At 42.3% G+C, this 26,613-nt stretch overlaps 1 protein-coding gene across 10 annotated transcripts in view; it reads left to right on the top strand.

Moving 5' to 3' along the window:
* Positions 1–26,613, top strand: part of tjp1a (tight junction protein 1a) — a 102,571-nt gene that overhangs the window by 23,802 nt on the left and 52,156 nt on the right. The gene's annotated exons all lie outside the window — the stretch shown is intronic.

Raw genomic sequence — 26,613 nt, 5'->3', positions numbered from 1 at the left:
CAAACTGAGAGGGATTTTTAGCATCTTTATGTAAATGTGGTCCTTTTTTTGCACACAGACTTTTATATATCTACAGATGTCTGTGTACCAAAGCGCCAGCAGTACCCTACACGTGTCCTCTCACACATACACACTGTTCATCTGTGTATTTACAACGTCAGCGCAAAAAACACACACCCAGAAGTAACCCTTTTTTGCATGAGCACATGCCAGCAAACCTACATGTGCATCGATGTGTGCATGTAAAACAGAAAGCCCCTGTCTAAACAGAAGTCTGCAGCGTCTGCATGAACAGTACAACACATGTCACAAGTTACATGCTATTCCCAACATGAGTCCTTGAGTATAGGATTGTGTACATCTGGAGACCTTGGAGGAGGAGAAAATGAGACAAGATGAAAGAAAGATGAGAACAACAGAGATGAAAACACACACTAGACTACCTAAAACTTCAGTGTTTTATAGTGTGACCAAGTGCTAATTGTTGGATTAGGAAGAAAAAGCCTTTTTACACCAGAAGAATCGACTTTAGTAAAATCTATACCATCTGACTGGTAGTGTAAGCACTGAGATGTCTGCCGGTAAATGTCCACTGAAATTCAATTAGTGGTGATGCTCCTGCTTCATCTGAATTAAATCAATCGATGAAGCCACCTTGATTAAACAAAGGAGAGAAATCCAACCGTAGAGTTCAAACTTTGGACCAAATAGTTCCATTTAATTAATTATTTCTGCTCACGAAAGCTTTTTCTAAGATACCTCCAGACCTCTTTAGTGTTGTCGTCCGGCAGACGTTGCCGGTGGACACTGAACATACTTCATCATGTACTCTGCGGTCAGGCGGACCTCTCAGGTCTCTGCCGGGGCTGATGGGTGCAGACCGGAGATGGCAAACACTCAAACAGCGACTGACAGAGAGAGTGGGGAAGAGAGATTACAAAACGGAGTGATGAATGTGAGGGAGGAGCGGAGGTTATGACATGGATGGGTCGTATGAGAGATGAGAGAATGGTTTGACAGCAGGGAGCAGGATGTTCCGATTAGATGAATATATTTTCCCCGGATAGACAGGAGGCTCCGCAGACTCCGTATAACTCATTCTCTTCATCCCTTGTTCTCAAGGCACAACAGGGCAAAATTGCATTCCACATACGAGTCGTTCATCATACCTGAGCTGAAACAGGCCACTGAAAATCGTCTGCAACCTCTGTGATTACGTACGTGTGTGTGTGCCTGTTCGGTGCCTGGAACCGGATGTGGTGTTATGGCGGCAACAGTTATTAAATCAACAAATTATGAAATCCACAGCAGCGCTAAGCTTCTAAGGATCATCAGTGTGGGAAATTAACACCAGACATCAGTCAAAAGCTGCTGAATCTGTTGAGTTAAATTTGGAGGATAACAAGGCTTTCAAATTAAAGTAAACCTTGAAATTCAGCAGACGTCGTGAATGCTGCATGAAGACGTTTCTATATTTGATGCTGTTTAAGTCACGTGACCTCATGAGATTGTGATCGCGTGTGAGGCCCGACTTTTAAAACAGTTGGCTCTGGGATTTTATTAGTGTTCTGTACATTCGCACACTCGCACATAAAAACACAAAGACACACACGCAGTGAGGCCGTGGATACGACTTCTGTTGATATATGACGCAATAAAGAGAAAGCTGCACATGAAGTCAGCAGGCAACATCTGACCGAGACCACAGCGCTGCTCGGTCTTTACCTGCCTCTAGGGGAGGCACCGCTGCATTTATTATTGTCAGTGATACACAAATCAAAGGACAGACATGTTGTGTGTGACGTGTTTGTATGTTTTCAGTATTGATTTATTAATCACCTCAGCTCCAGTGTTGGCGACAGAAACAAAAGAACACCAGCAACGCAAGAAAAAAAGATAGAACTGACAATAAGACTGATGTATGTGATGGCAGGGTGTGTGTGGTGGGGTTGCATATCTACATAGAGAATATCTATTAAATAATAAAGGAGTCATGTACTGGGGGAGGCATGTATACCTGGTGTCTGTGGAACAATATTAAAATAAAAGTAATGATTATGATACTAAATAGAGGTTTTCTGTAGCTACCACATTCTCTAATAAGAGATATTAGGGGGATTAAAGCTGCTGTAAGTGATGTGTTTTTATTAAAATATGTGTTAAATAGCTCTATATTCAGACAGTAATCACTGTTCAAGAGTGTTTTCTGGTATCCTTGCCCACTTTATCCCCAGACCAGCACATCTACTGATGATAGATGTGAAAGCATTTACAAAGTCATATAAAACTATAGGAATAGCAAGTTAAAGTAAAGGCCATGGTTTACACCCCTGTGTACTTTCCACTTGTCTGTTTAAAGTATGTTACTTTTGCAGACTGCGGGTTCACGCCTGCTGTTGGGGACAGCCGATGATTCCCTCTCGTTAATTGCACTCACCATTAACCAGCAGCAAATCCATAAACTGGATCTTTCACGCTCCCTATGGCTTTGATTTTGATCGCAGTGATTCATTAGCTGTTTAAAGACAGGTAGCCCTCTGCCTAATGACATGCTCCCTGCCCCTCGTGTTAGCTCATCCCGCAGCGCTATGCATCCATAATGTCAGGCAGGAAGGGCATGCAGGATCAATGTTGGTTCTATAGATAGATGAGGCAATGATCTATGACATCCACAGCAGCAGCCTGTAAGTGAGAAGGTCCTATTTTACCCAGGGTCATATGGAACAGTTCACATGAAATTAAATTAAATTAATCAATCACTCTTGGTTTATGGTGTGCGTACGTGCGTGCTGTGTATGTGTGTGAGAGATGATCATGACTGAAGGGATGCCTGGCTGCATACATTGCAGGAAGTGTGTCTTCATATTAGTATGTCCGGCGGTCTGCTGTCCTCTGTGTGATATTGATTGGTCGCATTAGGGAGTCTGCAGGTCAGCAATTCTGAAAGGGGGGGGGGGACAGAAGAAGATTGGGATGGAGGAGGGCAGAGATGGAGGACTTAGTAGAGGGCACGAGGAGATAGGATGAGAGAAGAATGAAGGGGAACAACGAGGGGAGATGGAAGGACGGCAAATGAAAAGAGAGGTGAATGATTGGAAGAGGGATCGAAGAAAAGTAGCAGTATTGGTTCGCGCATTGCCACGTGCTCATCCCCACGTCGCCCCTGCTCGGTAGTATTGATTTAATGTGCTACAACTGGTTGAAGATGACCTATTGTTCCCGCCGTCATGCTCTTTGTTTACGTGTTTGTTTACAGTATATTAATACTCATTTTTGCGAACCACCACGCAGGTAGCTGTCAATATCACATAAATAACATTAAGCACCATACGAGCCCTGCGATGTTTACTTAATGGGGCAGTGGAATTAATTTTATTGATCAAATCAGCTGACCTGACAGCGCTCTCAAGCACTGTAGCCCTGTGTGGCTTTTTCCTGTGGGATACTTCGCTTCAGCTCACTATTCAAGGTTCATGTGCCAGCTTCGATTTAATCACAGGAACGTTCTCTTATTAGACATTTAGTAGTGGCTTTTTAGGCCTCTGTGACTGCCAGTGTGTCCTCTGTGACCTTCAGTAGCTCTGGTGTTTTGGTATAATTTTAGCTCTGCTTTTACATCCATCCCTGTTTTGGTCCCAGCTCCATTTCTAGCGCTGAAATGTTTGGCCGTGAATAATTTATCACACTTAAAAGCAATTACAACACCTTGTAGTGTACAGTCGGGCTAAATGGAACAGTAATCCCTCACACTCAGTAAAAAAAAAAAAAAAAAAGAGCGCTGGCTTTTTGTGCTGTTAAATTTAGATTTTCCTTTTTTTTGTTTTTTTTTTGGCTGTGGTTTTTGCACCGTGACGAGTAACCCCGTTGTGTCAGTCTTAAGAATACAGTTATTGGCTCCTTCAGGAGACGTGTTGGATTATGAAAAAAAGAGAAGATTGGGTTAATTTATGACTCCAACATTCATCTCGTACCACGTGGCAGCAGCAGAAGCAGCAGCCTCTAACGAGAGATGGGATGGATTCCCAGCAGCTCAGAATTTAGGCCCTCTCCTCTGTTTCCATGGTAACACAATTACTTTGCCCTGGGTGTGGGGGGCTCGGGCGATCATGCACACAGGTTAAAATCATGTGAATGGGCAGTTGTGAGAGAGAAAACAGGTTGTGATCTGTGGTCATGCCAAAGTAGTTTTTTTTTTATTTTAGGGAAATATCTGTTGGGCTCTGTTTTTCTGTCATTGTTGCATATATTAAACATTTACCATCTGTTTGCCACCATATTATGGTCATATGTTACTATTGAGCTACATTTTGTTGGTTTAATGTAACACACTTGAGATTATAATAGAGATATATGATATGATTGTGAACGATGACTAATAGTTTGTCTCACTATTAAAGGTCAGCATTTATATCAGCAGAGACAAGTGGTGTCAAAGAAAGCAATAAGCAGAAGACAGTTTTTTTCAACTGTTAAATGCACAATGAAAAAAAAACTGCATCTTCATACTCAAGCGACAGGCTGCAATTGACAGTTACATCTTGTGCATTTCTGCAAACCACGGCTATGTTGCAACTCGACATTTCTTTATGTTGATCTTTTTTTTATTATGTTGTGACAACACTGTGCTTATTGTCTAGTTAGGGTTGGGCACACAAAACACTTGGTTAGGGCGAGATCTTGTTTTGGCTTAAAATATCTGGTTTTGTCACAACAAAGCAGGCTGGACATGCCATGGCGTCTCTTTAAAAACACTTGGTTTTGTATCCAGTGCTTTTACACTTTAAATAGTGAAACGCAGTCTCTAACTGAAGCCACTGGCATGGCAGCCTTGCAGCGTAGACGTAACTCCACCACCATCATGAACGTAAGCTTCTATACATGTAACCAGAATGTAATATGACACATTTTGTATGAATGTCAATATGGTAAGTTACATTTTTCTTCTGGCAACTTGGGTGTCACCATCCATTTCTCTTGTTGATGAATATTGCTAAAAGCTATACTATGCAGGATTTGTTGGTTGCTGTTTTTATACCATTTGAATGTGCCGTAAGCAAGTCTGGAAAGAAAGAGAGCTTATTTTTGAGTCTCATTCCCAGATCCCAGTCATCTATCTTTCTTTCTCCAGAATCGCTGACGCCCAGAAACAAAAAGAGTATGAAAATAAGAAAATACTGGCAGAGGGCAGGATTTCTGCCACAAAACACTTCTAAGTTTTGATTGAGATGGATTACTTCTGTATCGGTCCATACATTGTTTTTTTTAGGACAATCCGTTCCTCCTCCTTGTCCTAAGAAGCTTTAGAGTGACTATGTTTCAGTGCACAATATGTTACGTCCCCGTAAGGCCAGGGGATGAGGGCAGTAATATAGTAAAATAAAACCGAGCGTAAAGGAGGGAAAAGAAACAGGATGTAGTTGTTGAGCTAGAAAATAGTTTATTTACAAAAAGTCACACTGGTCAAAAAGATGGTTCGTCTCCAAAAGAAAATGTGCAGTCTGTATCTCAGCCACTCTGGCTCCTGCACACCACAGCGGCCCAGTCCACTGGCACCAGCAGCACTTTATAACACCCCGCCTAAGTGGCAAGTAGGATCAGGTGTGGACCGCCACACATTGGCAAGGAGGAGGGGGGAGAACGAGGGCGACACCTGAGTGGAAACACAACACAAAAACACAGCACAAACACGCCCACAACACTAGGGCTGTAACACAAAGGTTTTGTCTTCAGCAGTATGCCAGATTCCACTCAAGAGTTTGATTTAAGATATTTATTGCAGCACATTGTATAGCACCAAAGTGTTTTTTACGCTGTTTTTTAAAGTGTTTATGCACTTTAACTGGCCACTTATCCCATACCCATAGAGATTCTTTTGACTTAGTGAATGTTTATATCCACAAATAAACAATTTTGATTAATATGATAGCTTTTGTATGGTAAAGGGGTAAACAACAAAAATATCATATAAAAAAAACTACTAAGTACACTGTGTATAAAGAAAAACACAGATGTGCACATATAAAAGAGCTGACTGTGTTTGTCTGTGTTACAGCGCTTCAGCAGATCATACCTCCTGCTTATCTGATGTCTTTGTCATATCAGTGGCAGTGGAGGCTACAGTCTCTGCACTTCGGTGTATCACCTGTGCACGGTGCCCTCTTTCAACAATGTCAGTGTCCTCAGTGCTGCAGGTACACAGAGAGATATCTCTCTCTCCCTCTTTCACCTTTCCCTCCATGCAGGCACCTCCAGGGGCTCTCATTTCACGTTTGACTTTTATTTTCCCTCTCAACTAAATTGACCACCCGAAACGTGAAACTTTGTAAAGTGAGCCGCCTCCGGGGGAAGTCATGATGCCAACCTGCAACCTGCCTTTGTGGCGTCTGTCTGCAGAGAGGAGTACAGCACGTGAGAAACAGTGAAAAAACAAGGGGAAATGGGTTAATCAGAGCCGACGGGTGCGTGGAGATAAATGCGTGTGCGTCTTTCTGTCTGTCACTGCGTGTGTGTGTCTGCGTCTGTCTTTGTGTGTGCGTGCCTCAGGAGGACTGCTTGCTCGGGGACAGGGGGGCTCTCAGGATGGATTCGTCAGGAGCCAGGGGCTGTGCTGTGCACCATTAGGATCAAGGTTGCTATTTCAGGACGCTACCTGCTGAGGGATGTACTCTGCTCACAGTTTTGATGGCCCCTCCGCCCAAGTCCATTAAGCATGGCAGAGATGGCCTGTGCTGCTGCTGGGTAACGAGGATGGGACCTATTTTTGAAGAAAGTGACCAGCTGTTGTAGTTCAGATATTTATACTTTTATTTCATTTAGATGAATAATAGCAGTTTTTTATTTGTATCTAAACGCACAGCGCTGACATGCATTTGATACAGTTTCATCCCAAAGACCTCAACTAAGATGTCTCAGTGTATCTTTGTCTATTGGTGGGACAAGAAAATCACTACAGAGAATGATGCTACGTCCTCTAATGCTAATGCTAATGCTAACAGTGAGATTACGTAAAGTAAACTATCCGTCATTTCGCTGAGGACTCATATCCTCGTCAAAGACCCCTCAAGGCTCCGAGACTTTGATTTGGCAACTGTTGTCTCACAAGGCAGGACAGTGTGTGTGTGTGTGTGTGTGTGTGTGTGTGTGTGTGTGTGTGTGTGTGTGCGTGCGTGTCTTTGAGGACAGTGAGTCAGCAGTCTTTGTGGATTGACTTCCACAGCACAGGGACTTACACTGACCTCTGGGGTTAAAGATCACATCTAGCTGTAAGTCGGCTGCAGATTTATGTGCTGTGTGTTTAAGCAGGCATGAAACAGTAAATATGTACATTACATTGATTTTCTTTTAATTAAATAAATGACTTCAAGTGAATACAGTTACTCAAGTGTAATATATGGTGGCTCTTTATAACCCCCGTATTATAAGTAGACATGTAATAAAAACTTCAGAATACATTGTAGTGTAGTTAATAATTAATCGTTTTACTATTGTTAGTCATCATCTGTTTATACAGCAGTCATGGTTGCTCTCTGGAAGAATTACAGTTGTTGACAAATACAAGAATAAGTTCACCCAAAAAAGGAAAGTTGGGGGAAGGTTCGTAGTCCACAAAACATTTCTGGTGCTTCGCAGCCAAACAGTGTTGCAGCGATCTCCTAAACAACTGAAGTAGATGGAGACTGAAACTCAAGAGATCACAAATTGATTTGAAAAGACGTTATTTATACCCTTTTTCAAGTGTTTAGGCTGTAAATCACTCTTGTTTTTCTTACATTTTAAAAAAAGTCCCCATCTACTTCAGTTGTTTAGGAGAATGAACTTCTTGTTATATATTTTATATATATATATATATATATATATATATTATATTGTTATATTATAATACTTATTCATATTTATAGATATCGCTAGTCATCATGCAATATAGCATGCAGACGTGGCAGAGTTGATTAGAATTAATGGGCATCTGAGGACCAACCATACGGTAAGAATGCAGAGTTTGGATATTTTCTTGTTTTGTTTTGGTTGATTTGAAATACAGAAATAATACAATAAATGACACTTGTGTGTAGCTGCTCATCGATGTTGCCCAGCACATTACAAACCTTGGTGAGGCTCTTTCTTTGGAAAAATGTAACATAAAGGTACACATTGGGCTTTTTAGGGTTATCGTAACATTTACTTTATCAGTCTGAAAAGAAATTCCATCCTGCCAGCTCTGTTTCCTTGTATAACCACTATCTATAGGATGAAACACATAGATCAGAACTACAGTATTGACTCTTTTCTCCAACATGCAGTACAGCTGTGGGGCCACTAGCAGTGCTTGTGCTTCAGTAAAAGGACTGGAGAGCACTGAAGCTCAGCTCCAGTCAACCAGTCTGAAAGACAGGTCAATGAGAGCCTTTCTCCTGCAGAGGGCAGAGTTTCACCACTAACCATCTCAACGCTGCTGATGAGCGGACCACTGACCTCCTCAACGCTGGTCTCCATTTTATCCGTGTGAATGGAAGAGTTTGCGTCTGCTCTCCATCACAAATGGATATATTTTATACGCTGCCTTCTGACATCTGTCTCACATCTGTTTTGAAACCGTTTCCAAGCTTTGAGCTGATGAGAGGACGTGGACGGAGATAAGACAGTCGATGGTGATAAATGATCTGGATGCCGCAGAGGGTCATGCAGATATGTTGTCAAATGGAGCTCCATAAATCATGAGACAAAACAAGATGGACCTTTTAACCTGTAAATGTGTAATTGAGGGCAGCGGTGCCTCAGGAGGTAAAGCGAGTCGTCCACTAAACCTTGGCAGAGACATTAAGCCCCCAAATTGCCCCCAATGGTCAGGCTAACACCTTGCATTTCGGATAACAGTGTGATTCAAATGCAGCCATTAACCGTTATGTTGTTGTCCATTTCCACTGCCTCTGGATTCACACAAACAACCACAGGAATTCAATTTGTGGGCAGAAAATGTCACTTACAGTAAAACTTCACAGATCTGCAGATGCCTGTACTATTGTGGCTCCCTCTGTGGCTTCATGGGCAATGCCAGAAATTTAATTAACTGAAATCGACATTCCAGAAAGACCCACTGGGGATCTCACGGCCGGGCAGAGTGGCAGATCTGTGCAGCATCAGAGAGTGAAAAACAGAGAGAGAGAGAGGAAGAGGGAGATGGGCACAGATTCATCTGCGCTCAAGTGTTACAGGGAAAATATTTATTTCAACATCATTTCTTATCTTCTGGCTGGCCGATGGGAAGGAGTCATAAATTCAGTTTTTAGCATTCAAATAAACAGCTGTGGTTGGTTTAATTCTGGATGTTTCCCTCCGAGCCAAACATCAGCATGACCCCTCGAACTGAAAGTGTGAGAGATTTTTGCGCAGGGAGCAGCTGAGGAGGAGGAAGACACAATGTTCTGATGTTTTGCTCTCGTTCTTGTTGATGAAATGGAAAAAGGAGATATGAACTCTCTCTGCTCATGTTTATGAGGTGGTGTCGAGTCTTAGCTGGAGACATTTCATTAAAAATAAAGAGAGGGGGCAGGGAGGAGAGCAGCGGGGGATGACTGATCAGTCAGGTGATAGGGATTTTGTCGTCCATGGGTCAGCGCCTTCTCTTGGAGCCTGCCAGAAAGCTTTAAGACGCGGAGGAAAACTGTGCTGTACTCCTTTCTATTCAGTTTTAGTCTATTCTTTCACCCGTGTATCGTAGCCTTACCCTGCCTTTTTCGTTTTCAATTTGGAAGGTCAGTGGAGCTGCAAAGAATAAGCTCTCACCTGCGAGCACCGTGGATGAGTCCCGGTCAATGAGGCACCCTCAGACAATATATATTTCTGGCTTGTGTTCAGTGGAAGCTCCCTGACAGCCTCAGTGACGTTGCCAACAGATTAACTGTCCTCATATCCCCGCATACCTGGTTATTTCTCCTGCCTGTTTTCTTTTAATAAAGCTGGCTGGCCTCCTTAGTCCTGAAGCAGGCTGGCTGGCAGACAGAAAGACCGACGAGGAGCCAAGCAGGGGGGCGGCAATAACAGGCAGAGAAGGTGTGGCCAGAGAGGGAGTCGTGTCAAATGGGTGCTGGAGAGAGGTCGAAGGAGAGGTCGCAGCGATACAAGCGGTCACAGTGAACCTGACAAGTCGGTGACGTTGTCACTAGGGATTGACTCTTCTCTGCGTGAGGAGCCGCTGCGTTCCTGTCAGTGAGACTGGCAGCCAGAGACACAAACACACACAGAGTCAGTAGCTTTGTCAGGAAGGAAGAAGGAAGAAACATCGCCTGCCTCACAATCCTTTGATACCAAGTCACATTATTAAAGGGACAGTGCATATTTTTCCTCTTACCTGTCATGCTATTTATCAATCTGGATTGTTTCAGTGTCAGTTGCCAAGTTTTGGAGATCTCGGCTGTCTGCTTTCTCTCGAATATAATGGAACTAGATGGCACTCGGCTTATGCTGCTCAAATACGTCTGTAAAACTCAACAGCAATGCTTCTTTGCAGAAATCCTGCTAACTCAAGATAATCTACAGTCCGTGTTGTGAGCAGTTTCACGTAGGAACTATTTTCTGTCTGCCGAGCTACACCCTGCAGAAGGAAATGTGCCTCTATTGATCGATGTAAGGCTTGCTTACTAAGGCAGTTAACGATAAAGCTATGTCAAGGTGGACGCCATTAGTGTAACTAATAACTGTACTGTATTTTTATTCTGATTTTATTCTCATTTTTATTCTCCACAAGCACAGTGAAATCTAGTTTCGTTACATCCAAGGTATAATGATATCTCCAAACTTTGTCAAGTTTTTTTGGATGAAAGGGAAAACAATATAAACACTTGAAAAAATCGTGATTTAATAATTGTCAAAGGCTGATGACTAATGGCCCGCCTGGTTGCAGCAGTGTAACCTTTAACGTCGTCACTCATTTGATTCTCAAGGGAGGCAGCTGGATGAATTGGTGACAGCCCTCCTGCCCCACCGAGCTCCACCTCTCCGTAATAGCAACTCAGTCATCATAGCTGCTGATGGTTTATCCCTAATGGTGACCCATAAATAAAGCAGCAACCAATGGAAAGAATTGATTTCCAGAAGCACGGAGGAGTGGAGATTTATGCGCCGAGTCCACCGCAGCACCGTATATCACTCTTTCTGATGTGTTGTGCCCTTCGTCTTTTTTTCCAGCCCATCACTCTGCCTCTGACTGTAACGCCCAGAACAGATCGTTCCCTCTTTTTTTGGATATTATAACATTTGCCAAATCTCTTTCTTTTTTCCCTTTCATCTTCTCGTGTTTTATCCTCTCATTTTATTCACCCATGTGCTCTGCTCACCTGGCCTGTAACAGCTTTATTTTTGTCTCTGCTCTCTCACTCTGTCTCGCACACACACCTTTCAGTTGTCCAAGGGAAATTGACTGGACTCTAATAGACCTCTGACTTTCTGGAATTTGCTAATTTTGCTGATTTTCTGTGTGAGCGGCTCTGGCTACAGATCAGAGTCGTCTCAGAGTCAGAGTAGAGCTTCACACTTCAGGTCAAGCAGCTCGAATCGCGGTAACAGTGCCGATCATCGTTAGAAAGGTCGTAAAGACATTCCTGAACACTGTTTTGATAAATCGCCAAATAAAACACAGTTTTCTTTCTTGTCTCGCTGTTTCTTCGACATTTCATTTCTAAGCAGTGCATTGATCTGATTCTGTCTGATCTGCATGTAACCCTAACCCATCATTTCCTGTAATCCAGCCCTCTGATTTACTTACATAGTTAATCCAACTACGCAGCTACATATGGATACGCTTGCTCCAGATTTGCGCATTGTATGGCAGATGTTCTCCCTGCTTTTGTGCGTGTAGGGGAGTGTGTTTGTGTGTGGGCCTGTGTGAATGCTTATGTGCTGGTCCATCCTGCTGTGGGCATCCAGGTGCTCCAAGCACCAGGAGCCATAACAGACCTGAGTTTATTAATGTTGTTCATTTCCTCTCGTCTGTTCGCCTCCAGCCGCCTGGCTGCTCGGCTCTCCAGTCCAACATTCCACACACTCCACTGGAATTAAGGGAGAGGCCTGCGGCAAGGCAGGGAAGGAGCTCAGGAATGTCTCTGTTATCACAGGGAGAGAGGATGGAGGGAGGAAGGGAACAGGAGGTCAGGCCACAGGGCCCCAGCATTGGTAGGTTGACTTTAGTCTGGACTGCGGGAGTTGTAGGGGTGTCCATCACCACATCTTTGATCACCACACACAGCTCTGCCCCGAGGCTCATATTACCACAGAGGTGCATGCCTCTGGCCCAATCAGAACTCATAGGAATCTAAATTTAGAGCTGGCGCTTTTTAAATCAATATCTCCACTCCTATCAGTGGCAGTGTCATGTAGATTATCTCACGGCCCTCACAGATGTCACACCAGGTTGTCTCTGCTCTCAGTCCACAGTGTGCACTGCTGAGGATCGCCCCGTATTCACTCACACAGGCAAGCGCACTGACTTGCATACCGCTAGTGCATGCGGAGGGACACAAACGCGGGCGAGAGCATCCCTCCGGGTAAGCTGGAGTCAGACCGTGTGCAGGCATATGCACGCATGCATGTGTGGTGAGTGAGAGACAGATTTAAAATGTATGATGGGACCAGAGGTTATTTAAATGCCAGTTTCTGAAAGGTTGTTATGCAGAACGGTTTTATTTTGTCAGCTTGATATATTATTTGTCAGTGTTTGATGTTATTATGTTGAATTCGTGCTGGTCATGTCTAAATGTTTGGTCTTCTGGAGACGGATGAAGGGAGATGTTTTTGAAGGTAGACATTTATTGTGACACCAAAGAATATTTCTTTTCTGTTCATCTTTCTTTGCTCTGAACAAGTATTATAAAAGGGTAGCTGGCGCTGTTCCGCATCTCTGATCGAATTCAAGTGTGTGGATGTTATGTTTGTATCTGGTGCTGACAGACATGATATCTACAGTATGTTGTGGGTCTTGATGATGGCAGTAAATTAGGTATGGAGGAAAAGGATGAAAGAAGTGTTGAGCTAATGAATCTAATGAAAGTGAAGACGAAACATTCCAGGCTGGTGAAATAAAACCAAAAGGCTTCCTAAGTGGCTGATAATAAAAAGGCAAGACAAAGAAAACAGTCTTCAATTTACGGTCTAATAAATTTAGGGGGTAAAATACAGCTTGTGAGGGAATTTATGGGTGTAATTTTAAAATGTCTTTTGACCACTGGCAGTGAGGAGGCTTCAACGCTTCAATGACTCACTGGGTGGTTAGCAAGGGTGACTCACAGCAAAAAGATCCTGAGTTCAACTACCTTTTTCTGTTTTCTGTGTGCTGTACTTCCATGTTTGACTGGGTTTCATGCAGATGTACTCGATTCCTTCTACTCCAAAAACATGTATGTTTATCCCGACTTTTCTCTGAAATGTGGCCGTTCCCTCCTCCTAAAGAGGGTGGATCAGGTACAGAAGACAAAGTTAGCCACAGGAATCAAAAAGTATAATTTAAACAACACTACTGGCAGAATAAATGTTGGTAATGTGTGGTTCTGTAAACCACCAATATGGTAAAACTTTACATTTCTTTAGGTTCAATTTTCAATTTCGTGGTGTTTCAACGCTGTATGTCAGCTCATATACATGTAATGTGAACATGTTTTGACACATATTATGAAATAGAAATGTCGGTTTGGTATGAATGATGTGCACAAATTTGATCGTTTCCTTAACACTTTTTTTCCAGAATCTTGGCCAAATTTAACTGACGATAATGCAAATTTAAAAAAAAAATTGACCCAATCAGTGTCAGACTTTTACCACTGGAATATTAATGTAGTTTTTTTCTTTCAAATGCAGGACAAAAACATCACTTTGCATCAGAATTGTGCATAATGTCCAGTTTTTCTCACACGCAGTCCAGTCCTGTATAGCCTCTATATAATGCCTACAGTTCAGGGTTTCAATGTGAATTTCCAATGAAGGGATTTCAGTGTGAAATCCATTTAATCTCGTCCGTGCATAATGTCGTGTAGCCTATATATAAATACAAAGGGGATTATTTTCATCCCTCTGCTATTCCTGTTGTAGATTTGCGCTGAAGCTCACCATGTAAAAGTATTTTGAAGACACCTGAATATTATCTGCAGCAATCACTTTCTTCAAAGTGGATTACTGAGCGTTGTGCCAAATGTGACAGAACTTAGTGGCAAAACAATACAGTTATATAAAACTATTGCAGCAGCTACTGTACCCAAGACTTTTCTTAAATAAACATTATATATATATCTCAATATCTCTGCGTCAGGGTTAACTGCTGTGATTCAGATACATTCTGGTATAAAATGCTGTTGTCCTGCAGAGTCCTAGTGTGTCATACAGTCTGACCTTCCCGCGGGACTGCTGCTCTTGCACATTACACACTGACTAACAGCATGACAACAGAACTAATCACAGCCTTGTAGCTGTGGTCTGCATAATGTTCCCTCTGTTACACTGTAATTAAAGATATGCACGTTCCATTAGTTGCAAACAAAGTATGGACATCGAAGAGTCCATATGCTGATTAAGGTCTCTTATATTTTATGACTGTTTTGTTGTTGTTATTTTAGATAAACAAAGGTGACAGCAGTCTTACAACAACAATTAAAAGGTCAAAGTGTATGATAGCGGCATTGTGGGTGTGTTCACAGGAAGTCTTAACAGTCCACACAGGCCCTCAAGTGGGCTTCCTGCAGATTCGCTTGGGGTGAAGGATTCACTGATGTCATTACCCACAATTCATTGCAATATGGATGTGCCATTGTAGAAATTATTATGGATGTGTAAATCAAATACTTTAATAAAATGTTACTTGAATCACTTAGGCCTATTCACAAGCCTTGCAGTCTCATGGCGGTGATGACAGTGAACACGTACATTCAGTATACTGTGTATTTTTTGCAGATGAAAGAACAATAACTAAAACCTTTTTAATTTGTTTGAAAGAATACGTCTAACTCATAGATGCAGATTATCCAGGTCAAAGGGAATAAGATACATTGAATTTAAGGCACTTTCCCTCCATAGCAACCACTTTCTAGCTTCTGTCTATGGTTGTTAACACTGCTGTGATGCCTGTAATTATATCTGAATGAGCCAGGCTCCTTCAGCTTGTGGACTCTGTGCGGTTTCCTTCGGCTTACCAGTGTATAAAACCTGTAATATACACTGCCATGACTACTTGTTATAAACATTAGCAGAGCAGTAGTGCAGTGTTAGTTAAGTGTGTTTTCCCTCTGTCTCCCTGGTGTTGTTGTCCCAGCAGAGTTGCTTCCGTATGCTGTTTACTGTACAGGTCACGTGGTTTGGCCAGTCGCACTAGCTCCACCGAGGGGGCCCCAGGTGTTACAAGAGCTGTAGGCAAACAGAGACAGATAACATTGATAAACCGAGCTGTGCCTGTCGGTGGTGCAGCACAGGCAAATACAACATACCCAAGGTATGAGTAAATATGCAAGGGCGAAAGACAGTCAGGTGACTTTTAACTAACATTACAGCTGAATGTGAAACCAGGATGTCGAGCTCAGTTTGTGGTGCCACCTTTATATGGTTACGACGGTAAAACAGAGAGTCATTTACCAATTATATACCTTCACAGTTCACGGATATATTTAGGATATACAACCTCTAGTTTTTCTGCTATTAGGTAGATTGTTTGTTAGTCTAGTGGAGACAATAACTTAATTCCATCACATCTTTTCAGAGGTGGTCGAAATACGTATAAGAGGATCCACATATTTCAAACTTTAAAATAGACTGATCCATCCGGACTGTTGTTTACTATAGATAAGCAAAGAGTGGGGAAAACATGAGTAGAGTAACTCAATACCACTGCTTGGCACACTCTTGTTGTTGATTCAGTTTCTGTGCTATCTACAGTAAATAGCAAATTTAACCAACAACAAGGGAGATAAATGCATCAGATGAAGTGCTTTCGATAGAGATATTAGAGCTACAGTAGACCAATGAACCTGCTGGGCAGATGAATTGAATGATAATAGTTTATTGCAGTTATATTGGTATCAGTATGAAATCGTAGTAGAGAAATGCCAATGATATACGGTATATTTAGGGTAGTTTAGAAACTATCTCACCTATTTTCACCACGAGAGAGGGGTAACAAGTTTATTTCTAAACTGTCAAATGTTCGTCTCAGTCTCAATTAACTAATAATTTAATGGATAACTATCAAATTGTTTGCTTATGTTATATATTTATGCTTAAAGTAAAAAAAAAGGCTAAAATATCAAACTTCAATCTTTTAAAAATGTCGGATACAGACTCGGTATCGGCCTAAGTAGGCCTGGGCTGACTTGTCGCTAACTCCGTGGCTAACCACACTCACTTTAATGAGTAGGTTGCAAGCAACACGCAGTTGGGCCTAGGTTTTGAGGAGCTGTAGCATTTATTCACCAAGAAACTGTTCAGTGTTTGTACAGTTTACAGCCTCAACTGTAAAAATACTGCAACGCTACATTCACAGCTAAAACCGTTTGGAGTCGATATGTAACGAAAAATCGATAGTTTCGATAGTGTCCTTCCTCTTTATTACATTTTGTGGCTGTTTACAGCAAGCAAAGTCTCCGTTGTGTCTAAGCCATACCATAACCTCGGATTTCCTGTCTCTGCAACATTTACTCATTCACCCCTGTGTCTCTACCAACTTTAAATCAAACCCACACCCTTCTCTCTGCGTCTCTCTGTCCAGCATGCAGGAAAGGTCCGGATGTGCACATTTAGTCTCTCGTCACGTATGAGCTCACAGGAACTGTCTATATGCTGCAGAATAGGGCACTGTAAATCCCTGCCCACCGCTCAGGCCTGACCCAGCTCAGGCCCCACAGTGCCCACCCCGAGAGCACTGGCTTAGACTGGCTTTTTAGGTCTGCTCCCTTTCTGCTGAGTTCATCAGGCTGGTCCTTTGAGCAGGGAGCCAGCCCTCTGCCTTGTGGCCCTTTCTTTCTTTTCAGGCGACAAATGTGCTAAAACAGCACTCCGTAATCACTTGGCATTAGGGGCCGTTGTGTTGGGCATTAGTGGTTCGAATTGACCAGTGGGACGTTATAAAAATGAGTCTGACAAGAGAACACCAAAGCTGATGAGTCTGGATCCTGGCACTGGACGGCTAGAGGATTAGTCAGCTAACACACTGGCTGGGGCTTCTGCGGGGTCGGGTCCCATCGCATCTCATCACCACCAGGCTTGAAGCGGCCCCTGTGGCTGCCGTGTCTCCATCCGCCTCTTTGGCTGGCTCTGGTTCCCATCCTCCACCGCTTCTGCTTCCTTCGTCCTACCAAAAACACGACATCATCTCCTCTTGTTTTCATGGGAGGAGCATGTGATAGTCGTAAACTCGGGACAGTGTGGGTTAAGTTGCGGTGGAGGGGCCTGATTCAGTGGAGCTGTTTGTCAAATGTTCCTTTATTTGTAACACGGAGGACAAGAGTTTATGTGTGAACAGTCTTGATTCATTGCAAAAAAACTCCCTTGAATACACAGAGGATTGTTTTCACTGGTTGACCACTCATCTGGTTTCATATTTTCTGCCAACACGTACAACAGTCACCAGAAATCAATTTCCGTCATTATCGCTGAACCATTAAATCATATTTGCTGCGCAGCGACTAACCACTGCTTCGCTTTTGAAGTTTACTGATTCGATTTTACAGAATTTCAGCTGCTTTTGTCTGACAAACAGATTGCCTGTTTCCCTGGAAGCTCCTACTGTTTCCACTCCTTTGACCGAGCGAGAGCAGCTTCATACTGTTGGAATTTAGCAGTAACAGGCAGTACCATGGGAAGAGTCACTGACGGGGGGCGTGGGGGAGTGTGTGGGGTGAGATGCATGTCCTTTATTCAGGCCAACGCCGAGTTCACTGGCTTGAAACATTCCCTCATTTGTCACAACTTTTTGATATAATATACTGTAGTTTAGCTTCATCTCTCTTTGCCTCGCTCATCTTCTTTCCTCCTCCTTTCCTGCTTCTCTTTTCTGTCTTCTTATCTACTCCTACATTTTAAATTGCTCCAGTCTCCCCCTTTCTTCTCCCAAACTGGCATTTCTTTTCTCCTCTCCTTTCCTTTCTTCCTCCTGTAATCCTTTTACTCCTCATCGCTCTTACTCTCCTATGCTCGCCTCAATTTGCGTCTGCTCTGCTCTCGTTTTTTCCACTTCTTCTCTCCACTTCCTGTTTTTTTCATCCACCCTAATCTGTTCTTTCCTTTCTCTTTTCATCTTCTTCCTCATCATTTTCTCCGCGTCGTTCTGTGGACAATGTAGAATCCTCGACTGTAGACATACAGACTGTTAAATGCTGTACAGACATTTTATCTTTGTTATCGAGATCTGAGATGATGTTATGTTGGAAACATGCACTCTAACATTGGATCATATCTGTGAGAAGTAGAACAACCTGTACTTCAAAGAGAAAACATTCATCACTCTCAGAAAAATGATAGAGTCTGCTATTTGTTCTACGTTACAACTCTGTATCTTCCCCTGATTAGGAATCACAGTACCAGAACAAAATGCACTTTTTGGCTGCAGCTTTGCAACGGAGACGGTCCGAAATGCTGTTTGTCATTATTATCAAGAAAGTGGTTTGACGTGTACGTTAGGTAACTTATTAACATAACTTGACTTGATTTCATGTTTACAGCATCCCAGCGCAACATGTTTTGTTGGTGTGTTTAACTGATTTATCCTCTTTTTCATGGAAGACAGTTAAAGATATTCTTTCTCGCTGTCCCATAATTAAAATTGACCACATTAACTTTAAAGTTACCGTAGTCTGAATGACAAAAAGCCGACACTTTAACTGATAGGTGAACCCGATGTCTGAAAAGAACCCAATTGCCAGAATATAAGTTGGCTACTTACATTTCTGCAAACCACGACTATGTTGAAACTACATTTCTTCTTCTGTTAAAACTTTCTTTTGGCTCCGTTATCTATTTTATGTTGTGATAATGCTGATCTGGTTAGGTTCAGGTACAGAACACACTTCATGTTGCTGCAAACACAGCTGGAGATGTCCTGAGGTCTCCTCAAAAACACCAGGTTGTGTCGTCACAAGCTAGACTGGAAATGTCCGGACTTCTTGTCAAAATATAACCACCTTTTGTCACCACAAACCCCCCGAAAAATATTCAGTGGTTTCTACCTTACTAATGTTGAAACACATTTAACTCTACCATATCGTCAGGTCATAAACATGTAATGTGAACGTGATGTATTGTAGAAATGTCAGTATGGTAAGTACGACACGTACAAATGCAGAAGGTGGTTTGCAGAAACTTATCATCGCATGTGTAGTTGCATCAACACGACTGCTCAACCATGCAGACATGGATAGCACACAACAGGGTTGTTGTTACTGCAGTGTGTACACTGGAAACAGTAGCGATCACATGGCGTAACTTTAAAGGATTCCTTTTGGTCACCTCGTAAAAAATAATGCAACTCATGTTAAACAGTTAGTGTCACTGAGTAAAGACATGTGAGTCCATTCAAACAATCAGTACACAAATGTTTATCTCTGGCATAAGTACAGTATGAAAGGGTTGTCACGAAGAATCCTGATACACTTACACACTCCTCATGTAGCACTTGTTCAGTGAATGGTGCATGAACGTGTGACGCTGTCCTCCCGAGACCTGCAGTTGCTCCTTCTCCCATGAAATATGTACACTTCTAATACATGAACATGTAAATTTCTCTCCAGGTGAAAAAGATATAACCCTCAACATCTACTTTCGTTTATGGACAGTGAACAAGACCCAATTTGAAAATGTGAGATCAACTGACACCTGCCTGAAACTGAAACTGTGTTTTTAGTTTAAGGTTGATAAATGGACATCAGGGCTGCGCTGCAGGGCAGCTGCAAAATAAATCTTCACCCGACAGAAGTTAATTGTGTTCACTGAACATGGCAGCCTGAAATCTACAGTTGCCGTCTGTATTAGACTTGTAAATCTTTACTCTTCCTTGAAAATCAATTACATGCCGCTTACAGTATGTGTCAAATAGCATTTTAGTGCCTGCTACTTGCTGTCGACACTGTAACTTGAGCTGCAGCTGTTGGACTTAGCGAGACATAATTCTGACTCTCAATTTAAGTGGGGCAGCTTTGGAGCGCTTGTGTCTATTGCCAATTCATTAAGCTGTAGATTCACACCGTGCTTGGGCATTCACAGATGTTAGCCGAGACACAGACATATTAGCACTTGCACATGCTCAAATTGATGCTCTTTCGAGAACAAGCGAGCCTGTAATCTCTAGCCTGGTTTTATCAGGCCTCTTCAGCAAACAATACATCGAGTAAGTACTAGGACAGTGATATACATTTTATTGTTTCTGCTATCCATCATACATACTGCCTACAACATGATACAGACAAGGGAACCAGGAGATTTTAAGGCCATGAAACGTCCATTCATCCGCATGTCGATCCATTTTCTTCCGTTTATCTGGGGTCGGGTTGCGGTGGCAGCAGGCTAAGCATTGTAATCCAGCTGCCCCTCTCCCGCAGCAACATTTTCCAGCTCCTCCTGGGGGACCCCCAGCCAGTCCCAGGCCAGAGGAGATATGTAATCCTTCCAGAGAGCTCTACCCCGGTGTCTCCTCACAGTTGGACGTGCTTGGAAAACCCCCAAATGAAGGAGCCCAACCCAGAGGCAGCAATCCACTATTTTCAAGCAGAGAACAATGACTTCAGGCTTGGAGGTGCTACACTCCAGACTGGAAAGTATTTGCAACAGACTATTAATAATTAAAATAAGTTAATTTGTTAAAATTGATGGCCCTGGACAATGTATGAAACAAACTTAAATTCCTCTTGTTCATCTGATGTGGACGTTAACGCCCTTAGTCAGGACTTTCATTGCTATTGTTTCATTTCAAATCCTAAGTGCTGGATTCGAACTGAAACAATAAACATCTCCCCGTCCTAAGACAACCTGACTGCACTAACTATGAAATACAGACAGAAGTTGTGGTTCCTCGATGTACAGTACATAGGTTGTGTTTCTGCAATGTTATTATAGCCTCAGGTGGACATTTACTGTAAGTGCTGCCAGATAGTTTAAGTGTTGCTTTTATCACAACCTCTCTTACTCTGTCTGAGGTGACACATTAACCTGTGAGAAGAAGCAGTGCAGTATAATTGCGGTATTTTCTATGTGGCTGGCAGATATGTGTCTGATAATGCGTCTCTGCAGCCGGTGTGAGTGTTTTGTTGTTTTGTCTTTCTGAGGTGCACCAGATGAGGCTTCAGGCTGAATTTTCTGCGCGAGGTGCTGCACGTCCTCTGTGTCTCCTTGGCTGAGAGAATAGCTGACATGCACATGCATTCAAAAATGTATCTACAGTACATACATGGGCTACATGGATACTGCAAGACCTGCGATTGGTCTGCTTGAGTGGCTTTTGCTAGCAGGTTGAAGAAATGCTCATATTGTTTTGATTATGCCAGCAGATTATGTATTTAATGAAAGTACAGCATTGACAGAAAACATGATTGATGGAGCAGGTGCGCAAAAATATTTTAAACCTTTCTTTAAAAACGCTGATGCTTGTTGAACCGGCGCACACATCATCATTCTTCATCATTCAGACTTCTTCTGCCAGCCTGTACAGCCTGTTTCCCAGACAGGGAGCACAACGCAGCTGTGGTGGTTTTAGGACATGCTTGTTATCAGTAGCAAATGTCTGCGCCATTTGCAGACACAAGCACAAATACCATGCATGTATGTGAGGTGAGACCTTCAGTAATATTTGCATCATATGCTGCTTTGCTCTACTGTTGGTTCACATGCATCCAGCATCAGGTGCTGACCTCACTCTTATTTTGTCTTTCTAACTATCCCAGCTGCGTGTATAGTAAAGAAAAATGACTAAAGGACTAGTCTCAATACCTCACAGTGAAAAATCATCAGCAAAATATTCCCATGAACCCACCTGTCACTTAAGTGCACCTTCATGTGATGATGATAAAAAGATGATAGAAATCACATATAAGTGCAGCCTGGCTGGAAGTTATTTAACACATCTCTGCGACAAGAACAGTTTTTTTACTCTTCTCTTTAAAATGCCTGTAGTTTATTTTTTATGGAAACATTTTTATGTAATGATCTATGTATTATTTTCCTTCCGTTTTTCGAAATGATGTTGGATTTTTGTTACCCGTCATACAAAGACCATTATCATAGAAAATTGTTTATGATGATTCGATATGAAACTGCACCGAACAGTCTGTACTTTCTCTCCATGTTGTGAGTTAGAGGACGCACTGGAACAGCATGGACACATTGTAATAATACATTTATCTTTATAAGCGTATAAGACCGGGCAGTAACAAAACACAGCTTGAAGTGGCATTAGCATTGTGTGCTATTCTGTTGCAACAATGAAGGGAAAAGGTTGACTTGCATTTCATGAAGTATTTACAGGGAAAGACACACACATACACACACTCACATACACACACAGTAGATTGAGCTGAGCGCCTTGTGATTGTGCCTTGGGATTTGCAATATTTTTAATTTACAGTCTCATTCTGCAGCAAACAATGGGGCCGTCACGTGGATGGAAAACATGACGTAATGGTTAGTTTTTCCTCACCAGATTTATACAGTATATTAATTGTTGATGGGCGTGGGTCCCACACAAAAATAGAGAAACATGCAGTATTCAGATTTGCTCTAGGGTGGAAAATCTTTTTTTTTTTTCTTTGCTGAGAAGCACAGAAGTAGGAAAGTGGTAAGTAGACCTGCAGTGATGCTGTGCAGCGTGGTCCATTCCTTGTTAAACTACTTGAGATAGCGCTGAAAAGTGGAGTTCAAACCAGGTTGACTGCAGACTCTGCTCTCTTGCTGTAAAAAAGGCTCAGCCATCATTGTCTGTTGAGAGGAGAAAGAGCAAGAGCGAGGCAGAGAAGGAGGAAGATGAGAGATTTTTTTTTGGTTGGTTGATCATAGGCTGCCTCTTGGAGTAAATATCTTCAGAGGATCAAAAGTAGCCTGCTTCACTCACAGTGACTGAAGACCCACCGTGGCAAATTTAGAACTCCAAAAGCTTTTTTCTTCATCACGAGAACCAAGTGGAACTAAGTGTGTCTCCAAATAACAGCACTTCAAACTATTCTTACACAAGCTGAACTTTTCTTCTGTGTGAATGAATTTGGGGAGAACAAAACTGACTGTCATCGACTGCAATCATAAGAAACTACTTATAGCTCTGTGAAAATCTCTATATTTCAGAGCAACTTTTTGCCAAGTGTCATTCTTAGAGTGCTCCCCTGAACTATATGTCCTTTGATTTACTTGGAATTAACTGCAGCTGCTTTGTGATGGCAAAACATCTTGTACCATTTATCTCTTTAGGCCATGAAGGCACGTCAAAGACTTCTGTGAAACAGGATGAAAAAAAGAAGTAAGACTCAGAGTAGTTGATTTGTTAATAGCATATCTCGTTAGCCATGCTAGTGTCGGTCTGTCAGTCAGGCAGTAAGTCGGTCGGTCCACTGTTTTGGTCCAGACTGAAATATCTCCACGTCTATCAGATGGGTCGTCCTGAAATCTTGTACAGACAGTCATGGTCCCCAGAGGATCAACCTCCCGACTTTGGTAATCACTGATTTTACCTCATTTTAAAACGATGAACAAGGTAAACATTATGCCTGCTTAGCATCTGCATCTTAGCATCGTAACTGTGAGTATGTTAGCATTTAGCTCCAATGCTAACAGAACAGGACACTGATGAATCACCACCTGAAACAGCTACCAAGTTAAGCAGGAGGTCAGGTTTAGAGGCGGGAGACCTTCCTGATGAAAAGCAGCAGTCAGAGTTATTTGTTCAGTTGGTATTTAAGCTGAAGATGTAACTTAAAAGCTTTGGACTGTTTTTATGGTACTGTCTGGATGTTATTCCACCCTCTCCCTTTAATATTTGTCAAGGCATATAGAGTTCTTTTGTTTTCAGTCTATGGTTTTGTGATATGGGTGTTGCTTTCCTTTTGTTACCAAGATAGGTGCACTGTTACTTCCCCGATTTTATGGATGAATAAATCTAACCTTGAACCTTTAACCATGTCCGGGGCTTTTCACACGTAAAAGTCCATGGTTCCTGAAATCAGATTTGTCTTTACTGTTTAAGCTCCCACACAAGCCTGAACAATATTGACCTGGAAGGTAGCGGGTGAATTTGAGAGATGCCTGCTAATCCTGTCATATGATACTAATCTGGGCACAAACAGTTGGCCTCTTAAGTAGAGATGTGACATTAGTATACTGATCATTAACGGGTTGAACCACAACTCTTTCCCTTTGTGGCTTTTACTGAGAAGATTAATATTCTGTGAGTGAAAGTTTCTCAAAATGATATCCAGGTGATGATTATATTTTAAGTATAAAGCATGTGATATTCTATATATTTCTTAACGTTAACAAGTCCCACAAAATGACCAAAACCACAACGAATGTACTGTACTAACAAGTGTTGTCTGATTAGCCAAAGCCTGATATAGCTTCTTCCTCTGAGCCATAGTACCCAAAAAATGGGTAGGGAATTTGGTTCGGTCATTGTTGGCTTTGGTCTTTATTTTTCGACAATAAGGGGAAAAAATAGATATATTAGCTTTACCTTTTCAACCGGATATTTAAAAAAATCTACACAAATCAGTTTGTAATGTTTGCATACAAAGAAATACCTCCAGATGAATGCCCTCCAAGTTTTGTTCATCCCGCCTGTTGGCCAGGATGTTGTCAGTTAAAGTTTCTGCAAACTACTGATAAATTCACATTTGTATGTGTCATAGCTATGTACCATAATGACAGATCTATAACATATCATGTTCGCAATACATGTTTATGACAAGACTTCCATGTCTGGAGGTGTTAGGGAATGGTGGTGGAGTTACAGGCAACATTGGCTGACAAGCCAGTGACCACAGTTCAAGATTGTGGTGACAGAAGACAGATCATTTTGACGGGAAGTCCGGACAAGCTGTGTTTCTGGCAACCAAAACAGGCATTTTAAGCCAAATCATGACATTTTTGTAACCCTAGGAAGTATTTCTTGTTCATAAACCTAACCAGATCATAAGCACAGTGTTGTCAACACTTAAAATGAAAATTAAACCAAGAAACAAAAATTTGCACCATAAAGAAATATAATGGTCATTAACAGAAACTTACACTGCCAACATTTATTCTGGCGATAAGACTGAGTCTCCTTGGTTTACCATAATGTGACAAGGATTGATAGAGAACTTCAGTCGGTCTTGTGTCTCCAGAAGGTTTTTATTAGTGTGTAGAAACAAAGAGCCTTTGCTGGACCTGCGGGGCAGCCCTGAGTCAACAGGGCACTGGAGGGATCACACAGCTTCTCAATGACACCTAACTCATCACAGATGAAAATAGGGAAGCAACATCTGCACAAGAACTTACACCAGAGCCAAATGTTTAACATCAAACCTCACATTCTTCTTATTTATCATCATGCAATTGTGTTTTTGCTTACGTGAACGCCTCTATGCGCATCGACGGTCAGCTTTACGTTCTCAGGATGTGCACATTATGCTGTTTCACTCTACATTAGCCTTTTCGCTGCAGGAGAGGCTGGGTTGAGTGAACCTTGTGATACGCTCCAACCAAATCTGGGCCTGCATGTTCGCCTTTGTTTTCCATGTGCCTGCTCTTCCATGAGCGCACCTGAGCTTTGAAGCTGCCCGTTGCCCGGACTGTGAGCTGTGTCTCTGTGCTTGTGTATGTGAGTGTGTGTGTGGCAGAGAGATAAAAAAAAAAGAGAGAGAGAGATGGGAGCAGGGATGCAAACAGAGAGGACAAAGATAGCTTTGATCACACTGAAGTGTCACTAATGTCTTGCTCCTATCTGTCAGAACATCTGAGGTACCATCACAGGTGTAGATGAGAGTGAGAGGCCAGCAGCAGAGGAAAGCTTCTCTTCATTGTCTGCTGAAAGGCGATTAGCTATATTTTCTAGCTCAAGTTTGGTGATTTTTATTGCAAATAATTTTTTCTTAGCTTACACCTTAGTCATCATGTTAAACATCCTGTTGTCAGCGCTGATCGATCCTGACAGGCGTTTGAGGAGCTTCAGAAGGAGCGAGCGACTTGCATCAATACTAGTATGTACCGTCCTTGGGGCATGTTTAACATCGATGTGTCTGTTTTGTGAATGCATTTTGATGAACCCTTGTGAAACTGTATGTCTCAGTCAATGTCTTCTTTCGACGTACTTTAGGAGTGAGTATGGCTGCAGGTTTTACAGTTATTCATCTGTCTTGATCCTCTTCTTGACATGACCTGGCCTTTCTGGAGGTCATCTTCTGCTTGCAACCCTCAAGACATGTCTGCTTCTCCTGACTAGCCTTGCAGGATTATGTCTGGTGGGAGTTAACCCCTGAGACCACCTACGCTGTGGCCGAGCCCTTCTCCCCACACAGAGGAAGTAATCATGAGAGGAGCTAGTTTGGGGGGAATGTGATTGCCGAGTCTGTTTGGAAAAGATAGAGTGAGAAGATAGGGTGTTTCTCTGTGCTCATATGTGGTCACTGAATACTTCTATAA

The sequence above is a fragment of the Pagrus pagrus genome (assembly GCF_965226575.1).
Source record: "Pagrus pagrus genome assembly, chromosome: 1".
In the NCBI taxonomy this organism is placed as follows: domain Eukaryota; kingdom Metazoa; phylum Chordata; class Actinopteri; order Spariformes; family Sparidae; genus Pagrus; species Pagrus pagrus.
This window is presented reverse-complemented; position numbering and strand designations above follow the sequence as displayed.